This window comes from Pseudophryne corroboree, chromosome 3 (assembly GCF_028390025.1).
Source record: "Pseudophryne corroboree isolate aPseCor3 chromosome 3, aPseCor3.hap2, whole genome shotgun sequence".
In the NCBI taxonomy this organism is placed as follows: domain Eukaryota; kingdom Metazoa; phylum Chordata; class Amphibia; order Anura; family Myobatrachidae; genus Pseudophryne; species Pseudophryne corroboree.
The window spans coordinates 666,802,996-666,815,925 of record NC_086446.1 but is presented as its reverse complement, the minus strand read 5'-3'; the positions used below and the strand labels follow the sequence as shown (position 1 = coordinate 666,815,925).

Here is a 12,930-nt window from a genome sequence, read left to right as displayed (position 1 = left end):
CAATGCTAAGTGACTCCTCTTCTTTCCAGGATTCCTCAGAAGAATCCTTGAGTGCTAGGCCTGCTGCTGCTGGAGGTGGATCTTTATCCCAGAAGTGGACAAAGAAGACTGCTAGTAGTTGTTCCACAAAACAATTGACTGTTAAACAATCCTTTGCAAGAAGGAGCAAGTATGACAGTCCTCACCCAGTCACACAGCGGATCACTGGCGCAATGACTGCTATGCTAGTATTAAAGCTGCGTCCAATATCCGCCATTAATGCAGTGGGTTTTACACAGTTAATTGAGGTCCTGTGTTCCCGGTACCAAGTACCATCTCAATTCCATTTTAGCCAAAAAGCCATTCCTCCACTGTACTAGGACTTTAAAAAAAAATCAAATTATTGCCCTACAAAATGCCATTGTACCCAATGTCCACTTATTATTATTATTATTATTATTATTATTATTATCCTTTATTTATATGGTGCCACAAGAGTTCTGCAGCGCCCAATTTCAGATTACATACTGTATGCACATAATCAAACAGGAAAACAGTGACTTACAGTTGAAGACAATATAGGACAAGCACAGGGTAACTAAACATAACTACATCAGTAGACGACACTGAGATAAGTATCAAAGTGGCCGAAAACTGCAGGATATTGGCAGCTGAGGATTATTAAAGTAAAAAAGGATAAGCACATGAGGGAAGAGTGCCCTACTTGTGATAACTTACATTCTAAAGTTATTTGGACAAGTGGTAGTGGACAAACTAAAGATTATATGACTGTGACAGCCCAGTGGGTTGGTGAATTTCCTTCATCAGCAGCATCAGCAAAAGTATCTAACAAACTCCAGCTCATTCAGAGTCAGGCTACTGAACACAAGAACAGTTTAATGTGCCCTGTCATCAACTGAAGTAAGAGGTGGTAACAAGGTGGAATTGCACCCTTCATATGCTTCAGCATATGGAGGAACAGCATATGGAGGAACAGCAAAAAGCCATCTATAGCTATACAGCAAGCTATGAATTTGGGAGAGGAGGGGCAATGTACCTTAGCCCAGCACAGTGGAGAGCACAGGTGGGGCCAAGCTCTTTGAGCATGGCTGCATCGTTGGTTTGGTCGCACAGTGTGCCTAGGCGAGCCTGCGCCTCGGCACACTGCCAAGCACACAGAGATGCTCCATTCACTTTGAATGGGATGCTTGCGCATCTACAAAGCACGTGCATCCCATTAGTTCCTGGCGGTGCACCTCACCAGGCACACCTGGTTCGCAGATGGAGCCACAATTAGCTTGGTTCCATCTGTACTTTTTGTCTTGTGCAAGGTGCTCAAACCCTTTGAAGTAGCCACCTGTGAAGTGAGTGCTGACACTGCTAGCTTGAGCCTAATTAGGCTTCTGAAAAATCAACTTTAGAAATTGAAGGAGGAGATAAAACAAAGCAAATCTGCAAAGTATGCCGGACTTGTAGAGCAAGTCCTTGATTTGCTTCACCAGGATCCAAGGGTTGCCAATATCTTGAAATCGGATCACTAAGTTTTGGCAACCGTACTTGATGCTAGGTTTAAGTCATATGCTGTGTCTTTCTTTCCAACTGACCCAGATCTTAAGAGATGCAAAGAGTTCCTGGTGAGCAAGTTGGCAGCTCAAGTGACACGTGGCACTACAACTTTTGCTCCAGTTTCTTTGGCAGCAGCCAAGAAAAATCTTTCCTTTCTTAAAAGACAGAGAGGTGATGCAGATAAGTCAACACAACATTTTGACATCTGGTCGGGTCTAAATGAATTGCCCAGCATTTGTGACACCTCTACCGTAACTTCAAGTGATACAGTCACCATCCAAAGAATGGTGGAGGTTTTTTTCATGATACAGTAAAAATAGACATGTCACAGAGTCTCTTTGAGTACTGGAAGGTAAAAAAGGCAATTTTGCGGCATTTATACAATGTGGCTTTGCACTACTTAAGCTGCCAACCCTCCAGTGTGTACTCGTAGAGAGTTTTCAGCACAGCTGGGAACCTGGTCAGTAGTCAGCATAGGGTCTACTTCCTGTACATGTGGAAAAGATAATGTTAATCAAAATTAAATGGAAATTCCATGAGGATGACCTTTCCCAGCAATTACATCAAAGTACAGAGACTTCTGAATTGTTGGATTCCAGCGGGGATAAATTAATATTGTGTGAGGAGGATGTACAAGCTTGTGAGCATGAGGATGGCAATGATGATGACATCTAGCCACTGTAGAGTTGTTGCCTTAAGCTAACTGGTATCTTGTTTTATGGAGGCCCAAACAAACCATGCACTTCAGCCACAAAAGCTGGAGTCCCTGTTGCTGGAGGGCTTGGTTTGTAAAACTGTGCATGTCCTTTTAAATATCTAACATAAGGTTGGGTGAGAAGGTCCCAAGGACAATTCCATCTTGATCCATCATTTATTTCTCCCACTGCTCTGTGTCAGTGTTTCGTAAATATGCTATAAACTGCGGTGTGTATTTGCAGCTGCTCTGTTACTTAGTAAACCAGCTAGCTTGCTGCAGACTTTGGCCTAAAGTGGATGAAAACAACATTGTGAACTGAAAGGTGGTCGAAATTGAGTGGAAATGACTGGAAATTAATGCTATTGATGTTAATAATACCCTAGGAACGAAAAAGGCCCAAATTAAGTGATTTTAGCTTTTTTTTAGTAAATTTTTGAAAAAAATCCAAATCCAGTCACACCAATTTGGCAAATCCAAAGATGGTCAATTAATTAGAATTAATACCAAATCCAGGCAAAAATGGCCTGGTGCATATCTCTACTAGTAACCTAGGACTAGTATTTTAGTTTATAAGCTGTTTGCCCTAAACTATGCTGAGTACAATATGTCTATGTAAACAAATATTTTGGATTTTGTCATATACTATCACTGGCACAACTAAGGTGGGTGAGGTTGGGCACATGCCCTGGGTGCCAAAGTTCCAACCCCGACCCCTGCTTGCTGCTGTCACCAGGGCTGGATTACAGGTAATGTGTTGAAAACAGTAATACACAATAAAATTTAAGTACATATAAGCGCTATGCCTAGGTGATGGGGATACACTAGAGTGACACACTTCCTTTGGGAGTCCTACGGGAATGTCTGTGCAGCACACTGTGATGTCATTGCGACTACCGCTGGGGTGCCTTACAGAAAGGGAAGGGCACTGGAAAATTCTGACTATGCTGACCACCCCCATACTGCTATACTGATGACATTTTGTGTGAGAAATAGGATCAGCTGCTGAAGAGTGCCGGGTATATTGGTGGATTATATACAGTATGTGTGTGCATGTGTGTCCAGGCTTGTGGTTGGGAAGCTACAGTATGATGCCAGGGCCTGTTGTGGAGGAGATGTGATGCCACGGTTTGGTCTGTCTTTTTACTAACTAGTGTGTTTTTCCCTTTTTAGTATATTTTTGTCTTCCTGTTGTGGCCAATATCTTGGGTGTAGGATGCAAAACTAGGGTGTTAGGTTATCTTTTCATACAAAGCAACGCCCATTGCAATGAGGCCATTTTTAAATTGTCCATTGGGGGAAGTGCTTTTTAGCTGTTTGCACTGGGAGCCAAATTGTCTAGAAACAGCCCTGAGTGAAACTAAACATTTGGTAACAGGAGGTCTCAGTGCCAACTCTTTGCTAGAATTTGTGTTATCCTGACAGTTTGCCATTCTGTCTTGTGGCCACTATTTAGACAGAAAAGTTTTTGTTGTTGTTTTTTTAATGGGAATAGGGAAATAACTCTCTTGCTGGTGAACACTTTCTAACATTTAATAGACATACATTAAAAAGTACAGTAATATGACACAACAAATACAATAAGAGCAGAGACAGTTTAAGAGAGGAACGGGTCCATGTGCAGGCTCTGTGTGGGCCCCCTCTTCTTTGGCAGCACAGTAGACTATGGCTTTGTGCTTTCGCTATGTTCCTGGAGACATCTGCCGTTTATGCGCATATCTCTATGAAAATGGCCATTGTGTAATTTTGCTGGTGACTTCTTTTGCAGCACCAGCTAATGTACTCTAGAGAGGTAGGTATAAATATATAGGTGCAGGGTGTTTGATGTAGGTCCCCCTGGGCAATGTGTATTGCGCACCCTGCACTCATTATAGATATGCCACTGAATATTAAACCAAAGGATACAGTTCTAATAGTTAAAGGGAGACTACCTCACAGATATGAAAAAAGAAATGTGTAAGGGATAGGCAGTGACAAAATATAAGAATAAGAATCAGGTGAGAATAGGTGAGAAAAACACCAGAGTCACCAAGATGAGATTTTAGTTATGTAAACATTCCTTAATTGTAATCTGTGGCACTAAGAACCTTGCAATACTCAAGAATGAATACTGTGTATTCCTATACACTTGCATTATATTCACATTAAACATACATAATACTGGAGGCAGTCAATTGACCATGGTCGAGATCCCGGTGGTCAGGATACCGATGCCGGAATCCCAACACCATCCCGACCGCCGACTGGTTCCCCCACTTGGGTGGTAGTCCACGCCACCATGCGAGGGGGAATAGAACCCTGTGGTCGCCACCAGGCAAGAAGCGTGGTGAGCACAGTGATCCCATGAGGGGACATGCTGCGCTCGCTGCCGGTGTCTCATACTGATCCCCATAATACACTTAATTTTTATTATGAAAAACAATTTGTATATATTTACATCAAAGTGCCATGGAAGATGTATATAGGAAAATGAACACTACAATGGAGGGACTGATAGAGTGTATATTCAGACGATGAATGTCTAGCAAGGAAAATTAGCCTCACAGCTGCATTCAAAATGGATTGTAGTGGTGAGTCTCTTTTTGGTAAGACCAAATAAGAAAACTATTGTAATAATTAATGCGGGAGATAATGAGATTATGGTTTAGAGTTTTTGCAGTGTCTTGTGTAACATACTGTATGGTCGTATGTTTTTCAGATGAATGTAACATGATTTTGAGTCAGACTGAATGCAAGGAACAATGAACAAAGGACAGTTCAGAGTCATGGTTGACACCTACAGTATGCAATAATTTTGTGGGATAGGACTGATTGTCGAGTTCTCAACAGTCATATCAGGTTGGTAACTATTATCGGTCGGTAGAAATATAATTAATTCTGTTTTGGAAATATTGACTTTGAGGTGGTGAGATGACATCCAAGTTAAATGGCAGAAAGGCATTCAGTGACATGGACCTATATAGATTGTGACAAATCAGGAGATAGGTAGATTTGAGTAACGCCCGTGTACAGATAATTGAAATCCAAAAGAGCTGATTAATTTGTTAAGAGATGTCGGTAGAAATATAATTAATTCTGTTTTGGAAATAAATATTGACTTTGAGGTGGTGAGATGACATGCAAGTTTAAATGGCAGAAAGGCATTCAGTGACATGGACCTATATAGATTGTGACAAATCAGGAGATAGGTAGATTTGAGTAATGCCCGTGTACAGATAATTGAAATCCAAAAGAGCTGATTCATTTGTTAAGAGATGTGGTATAGATTGAGAAAAGCAGAGGACCTAAGACTGAGCCTTGCGGTAACTTAAGGTAACTATTCTCCCATATGTATAAACTAATGAGTCAGGATGACACTTACTGCTTACTGACCGAAGGGATTAAAATTCAACTTTACCAGGCCTCCCTAAAGTACTAAATAAACGTTTTACATGCGGATCGTTATTATATATATACAGGAAGCGGGGTGGAGGTTGTTACAGCAAGCCCCTACTTAGAGAGGGTATGGGACATGTATACGGAAGTCGGTCTCTAACGGAGAATGGTAGATGCAGTCACATGACCCCTCAGAAGGGATCGCAATTGGCCGGAGATTGACCGGTGATTGGAGGAGCCCTGAATGTCTAGTGATAAGCGGGCAGCACCATGTGACTTCAGGAGGTGGCGTGATTGGACGGCAGCCTCACGTTAAATTCCCTGCTTTGAGAAGCGATCGTGCTCATCCCTGATGAAGCTGCAATCAGTACAGTGAAACACGCGTGTAGGAACTATGTGTCCACGCGCTATTAGCTAAATCATGTTATAGAACAAATGTAATTTTGATTATGCTGCTCGACTGTCAGTCTCAATAGAAGACATTTATTGATACCTTAGGAGGGGGCAGAGGTTGTGGACAATAACCTCAAGGACAAGAGATCCAATATCAGCAGCATCCACAGCCCAATGCCCATAACTTACCTTATGGGGATACCTGTCCAAGCCTAGCATCACTGTGCTTATCCACTACTGTATATGAACAGCTGTACCATGCATGTAATAATCGCCAGTAACTCTCAGATACACACGTGAAATGTGACATAAACACACTATAAATATAACTTATTACTGCTATTGAGATAAACACGATAAATCCACGGTACCCTCCTGTGGATGCTGCATATGTAGAACCTACTGCAGTTTATTAGTGTGTGAACAATTGCTGGATGTGAGCTGCGGATTATGTGTTATAGTAATCAATAGCAGTGTGGATACCAATTAAATAAGAGAAGAAGGACCCATTGCGCAGTGACAGTGACCAGAGAAAGTTATCCTGAGTCACAGTGAACTTACAGCATTACATTCATACTGCCAATCATCATTAAAGTTGCAACATTGTTTCTCTTTAGCAGCTGCCACTGACGTTCTATACCTAGACAAACATTCAGTGTTTAACACAGTAGTGCTAGCTGATGACTCATAAGCAGCTACATATAGATACAAATGAATCAAATTGATACATAATATCATCACTTATCTATGTATTTCTGTGGAGTGGCTGTGGATACAAATAATATCACAATTGAATGACTTATATAAACTGTATCCGCTCACCCACAGAAACTGCAGCCTGAACTAAGCAATATAAGATCATTCTGAATAATTCTATGGATCTAATGTCTATAATAATTTAAAAAGTGCTAATCCAAAAAAAGTAATTTTATGGTTAGACACTACTATTAAAATATTTGTGCTGACAGTCTGTAAAGAAATTGAGACACTTCATGTCCCATAATAGTATCATTTCTCTGCAATAAATGGGTGTAGTATAAAGAGATACAATTAGTACCTCAAAGAATAACACACTTATATTAAGTGGATACCATCTAATTTGAGATTCTAAGCTATGATCACTGTAATAAAAGGTGGAATGTACCAACAGTGAGACACAGCATCTCTCTTTTACATTGACAGTGCTGACTACAAGGATTGAGAGCACTAGTTAATAATATGGAATCTTAATTGATCACTTAGGGTGATATTAAGGAATAAGAAATAAACAGTAAACCTTCGGAAACTATAACTATACATATGCACCCTGCAGAGTAAAACCTGTTGATATATGAGATAGGGGTTCACCAGCCAGCAGCTATTAAAATCCTAGAGTAATTAAGTGTATTAACATAGACACACTGAAAATCTCATAAGTGACATAATATCTCACAATATACTGGAGAGTCTGGTAACTGATACAAAACAGAGACAGATTGCAATACGGATACTGATACAAATCTTTATTCACACAGTATCAGACAATACACACAAAATTTATAGAGGTCATTGTACCCATTAAGTAAATAGAAGAGCAGTGCATGACACTCTGAGTGCAGCGTGTGTTTTTAATGAATACACTTTGTCTTGTTATTATATGTTGGTTTTAATATTTCACAGTTACAGGTCTTTTAAATAAACTAGAATAAAAGTTATATTTTAGGTAATTGTTTAATCATTTTTGTGCGCCATTTAAGACCAATTCTTTCTTCTTTTTGGTATACCCATAATGAGAGAGCAAGGAGATGACTCCTAAGTGGGCAGTCTATTAATAATACCAATAGCAGACACCTTATACAGTAGAGTAAGGTATAGCAGGTGCCAGATTTGGTACAGCTATAATTAAGCCCACATACAAAGTAGTTTGAGCCACGCTCTCATTGCACTAGAGTCACTGTAACCCTCTCTTGCAACCCATTAATATTTAGGAGCAAGTCTCTCAAGGTGATATATAGCGAGTAGAAGGTTTCAGTCACTCAATGTGTTGTAAAATTATAAACACTGCATTGAATGAATTATAACCAGTGATTTGAACAGACGATTGATAATGGATAAACCAGCAACAATGCGTGGACACTATTTTAAATCTTTATTTCACAAATCTTTATTCTTTCTTAAGTCTGTCACTTTTTAACTTCTTTATTTCACTGTAGTCTAGGATAAATCTGTGACTTATTTTCACATTATTTTAATTAATAAACATTAAAAGTTATATTTTAAATTTAGATTTACTTTCCAACTGTGCGTCAACAAATTACAGGTTCCTCTTTTCTCTCCCAATCAGTCCAATTATCAAGTATACTGTAGTTGGCAGCACCCCCTACACAATAAATTAATTCTCTCATTAATTAACCAAAAGGGGTTTCTTAGAACCGATGTATCACATATGAACATCGATAATTACAAGCAAAGAGTGCAGATACACAACCCGTGTGTACCTTGCGGTACTCGACCTGATAGAAGTAGCAAAGAGAAGGTGAATTCAGTGAAGTAGACACTGAAAGAATGGTTAGATAGGTAGGTTGAGAACCTAGAAAGGGCTCTGTCCTGACCTAGGGATTGTAGTGTTTGTAGGGGAAGAGAGTTATTAACACGGTCAAAATCAGCAGATATATCAAGAAGAATAAGAAGTGAATAATGGCCTTTAGATTTAGCAGTGACCAGATCATTCACTACTTTAGTCAATGCTGTCACTGTGGAGTGTTGGGAATGAATGCCTAACTGAAGTGGGTCCATTAAAATGTGTGAGTTAAGAAAGTATATGAGGCAAGTGTAAGCAAGTCTCTCTAGTAGCTTGGAGGGGCATGGGAGCTAAGAGATGGGACGGTAGTTTTAGCGAGGATTAGGGCAACAATTTTTTTTATCAGAATGGGAGTAAACACTACATGCTTGAAAAGTGTAGGAAAGATAACAATAGAGAAAGAGAGATTACAGATTACATCATGAGATCTCTCCCATAGTTCAGAGGAGCGGGCACCAGATGGAGGGCAGCAGTCTGGAAGCAGGAGTAGGGCTTGGTAAGTATTGTGGGTTTTTGAGTGTGTAAGCGGCTTCTGCAGGGGGAATTACCAGAGGGGGCTAAACTACAGGGGCTAAACTACAGGGGGCATAACTACTGGGGCTAAACTATAGGAAGGCTAAACTACAGGGGGCTAAACTACTGGGGTCATAACTACAGCGGCTAAACTACAGGGGCATTACCAGTAGGGGCTAAACTACAGGAGGCAAAACTACTTGGGAGTAAACTGGGGGGGGGGCATAACTACAGGGTCTATAACTACAGTAGCTAAGTGCATTACCACTAGGGGCTAAACTACAGTGGACATTACCACTAGGGGCTAAACTACAGGGCTGCTAAACTACTGGGGACTAAACCACTGGGGGCATATCTACAGGGGCTATAACTACAGGTGCTAAAGGCATTACCACTGGGAGCTAAACTACAGGGGTGCCAAACTACTGGGGCAAAACTACAGGGGGCATTACCACTGGGGGCATAACTATTGGGGCCATTACCACTGGGGCTAAACTACACAGGGCTAAATGACTGTGGGCATTACTACAGGTGGCACTGCTACAGGTGCATTACTACTGGGGGCAATACTACACAAGGGCATTACCACTAAGGGCATTATTACTTGGGACACTTCTAATGAGGGCAGTGTAAAGGGGGCACTTCATAAGGGTCATCACTTCTGGGGACATAAGGGGCACTACTAATGGGGGCATTGAATAAGGTGCACCACTATTATGGGCTCTACATAAGGGGCACTACCACTGTGGGCACTACCACAACAGTGGACATTGCATAAGGGGCACTACTACTGTGGGCATTGTATAAGGGGTGCTACTGCTGTGGGCATTATGTGTATGAGGGGTGCTACTACTGTGGTCATTATGTGTATTATGGGTGCTACTACTCTGGGCATTATGTGTATTAGGGGTGCTACTACTGTGGGCTTTGTGTGTAAGGGGCACTAACATGAATAAGGGACACTACTATGTGGTGTAATGTGAATAAGATTGTGCTATGGTGCAGCATAATTTTAATTGGGAAGACTATTGTGTGACCATGCAAAAAGACGTACTTTCCAATTGGAAAATTGCTTCGGCGCTATCCCAGGGGCTCGTCTCTAATAACTGCTGCTATACAAGAATAGCCAATTCAAAGATAACACAAATAATAAAGATAAAGTAGCAGCGCTAGTATAAACACATGCAAGCTAGTGTCATGGAAAATTTGTTATGTGTTTAATAAAATTCAACAATAAACAATGATTTAAAAGTGAAACGCGTCAGACTCTGGAACCCTTATTATCCTGTCAGCAGACACCTCTAATTGCATCCTGTTTTACTAACAGACCCTGCAGGACACCTTTACTTATGGACACTACCAATAATTTTGTTAGGCGCCGAGGGTCCGCCCGTCAGTGCGGCCCGGCGCCTAGCAACTAGGGACGCCGCAGGCAGACAGCCGCCGGCTCCCTAGCAACGCTAGACGCCGGGCGCACGGAGCCGCTTAGACCATAGCAACGGGGACGCCACTGTCGGACCGCGTTCCCCGTTGCTAGGTCTAATTAATCAGGTCAAATTGTATCCTGGCCGTGCAGCATGCAGCTGCACGGCATAATTATGATACCCTGTCTGGATCCGGATTGGAGGGTTTCCTAATAAAAGCACTCTCAGGACTTCTCACAGACGCCGGTGTTAGCTTCCTGTTGGCTGTGTCAGTTACAGAGAGTTTCCAGTCCTGCTCAATTCGGTTGTTCCTGTCCGCAGTGATCCAGTACTCGGAATTTGTCATCTATTCCTGGAGTCCTACCGAGCACCTTTAACATCCTGTGGTGTTCGTGAGTCGCGGCGTAGCCGTGTGTTGCGGCTTGACCGCTTACTATTTATTATTTAGTTTTATTGTGTTCCGGAGCTTTTGCGGAGGATTCCGCTCCCACAAGTCCACTCTGGTATCCAGCGGTGCTGGATAGGAGTAACGGATCAGTGGATCTTTGATTGTCCTTTTCCCTGGCGGTTTGTCCGCACATACTTTTGGTTAAGTTAGATAGCTTGTAACCCCTGGCCTGGTTGCTTAGTCAGAGGGCCCCTTGTTATCACCCTGTCTCGGATTTCCCTTTGTCTCCCATTAAGACCTGAGGGGGCATCGGGGTTGGGCAGACATAATCCGCCCTTCGAACGCGGCTGCCATGGGCTCAAGCAACCATAGTCTCGCAGGGGATTTCTGATAACACGGGCGAGACAACGGAGTTAGGGCGCCAGGGGTTACTAGGCTTCCCTGTTCCCGTAACCAGCATATCTTTCCAGTACTCAGACCTCTGCCATAAGATCTCATCTGGTCTGGAGTACGGGAATCATAACATTAACACCGGCCATACTAAAATTTAAAATTAACAGGAGTTAATTTTTTCCCTTATTCAGTTGGGAGATTTGTCAGCCTCATGAATCCCACCGGTGTTGGGCCAAATCCGGGCCAGCTTTTAGTTAGCCAGATTCAAGAGCTTACTCAGATGGTTCAGGATCTGTCCCTTCGGGTGAGGTCACAGGAAGATCTGTTACGGACTTCCCCGAGGGTCATTCCTGAACCAAAAATGCATCTGCCTGACCGTTTTTCTGGGGATAGAAAGCAGTTTTTTAATTTTAAAGAGTCTTGTAAACTGTATTTTCGTTTAAGACCAGTCTCCTCAGGTACGGAATCTCAGCGGGTAGGAATTATTATTTCTCTGCTACAGGGGGATCCTCAGACCTGGGCTTTTGGTTTAAAGACAGACGATCCAGCTTTATTGTCTGTAGACGCCTTTCTGGGGTCCTTAGGGCTTTTGTATGACGACCCTGATAGAGAGGCATCCGCCGAGAGTCAGTTGCGTGCTCTCAGACAGGGTAGGAATCCCGCAGAGATTTATTGTACGGAGTTTCGCCGTTGGTCGAACGACTGTGGATGGAATGACCCAGCCCTGCGCAGTCAGTTTCGCCTCAGCTTATCTGAGTCTATAAAAGACAGTCTCCTTCAGTATCCCGCTCCTGAGACTCTCGATAAACTCATGGAGCTCTCTATTAAGATTGATCGTCGTCTCAGGGAGCGGAGGGCTGAAAAAGGAGCATCTGTCGGGTCTACTCCTTGTGTTTTTTCCATTCCTGTGGACATTGAGGAGCCCATGCAGATAGGCCTCTCCAAACTGTCTCCTGAAGAAAGAACCAGAAGGCAAAATTCTGGTCTTTGTTTATACTGTGGGGGTAAGGGACATTTTGCCCGTAGTTGTCCGAACAAGTCGGGAAACGCCTTGACCAAGTGAGTTGTGAGGGGGTTCACTTTGGTTTACAGCTTATCTCCTCAAATAATTCACTGTTAGTTCCAGCTAAAGTTTCCTTTGGCAGCCGCTGTTCCTCGGTCTCGGCTTTTGTGGACAGTGGAGCTGCAGGGAACTTTATGGATTTAACATGGGCCAAGGCCTTAGGTATTCCTCAGTTAGCCTTGGGTAGGTGTATCACCATGCATGGTTTAGATGGGAGTCCCTTGTCCAATGGGGTTATTTCTCTCTGTACACCTTCTGTTCTTCTTTCGGTAGGAGCTCTGCATTCTGAAAAAATTGAGTTTTTCCTTACCCATTGCCCAGCAGTTCCTGTGGTTCTGGGTCACCCTTGGCTGGCCTTTCATAATCCCATCATTGATTGGCAGTTGGGGGAGATCTTACAATGGGGTACCATCTGTAATAAAGAATGTATTACGCTTCCCATCAGAATTGCTGCTGTCATTCCCGCACCCATTCCTGTGGAATACCAGGATTTTGTTGATGTATTTTCCAAGGGCAATGCGGATATTCTGCCTCCCCATAGGCCTTATGATTGTGCTATTGAGTTAATTCCTGGTGCCACTT

General features: G+C 42.4%; 1 protein-coding gene across 1 annotated transcript in view; it reads left to right on the top strand.

The window, feature by feature from the left end:
- Nucleotides 1–12,930, top strand: part of LOC135057371 (olfactory receptor 5AR1-like) — a 75,319-nt gene that overhangs the window by 9,166 nt on the left and 53,223 nt on the right. Inside the window, exon 2 of the mRNA XM_063963260.1 lies at nt 4,938–5,077. The gene's annotated coding sequence lies outside the window, so the exon portion shown is untranslated. The remainder of the gene's footprint in view (nt 1–4,937; nt 5,078–12,930) is intronic.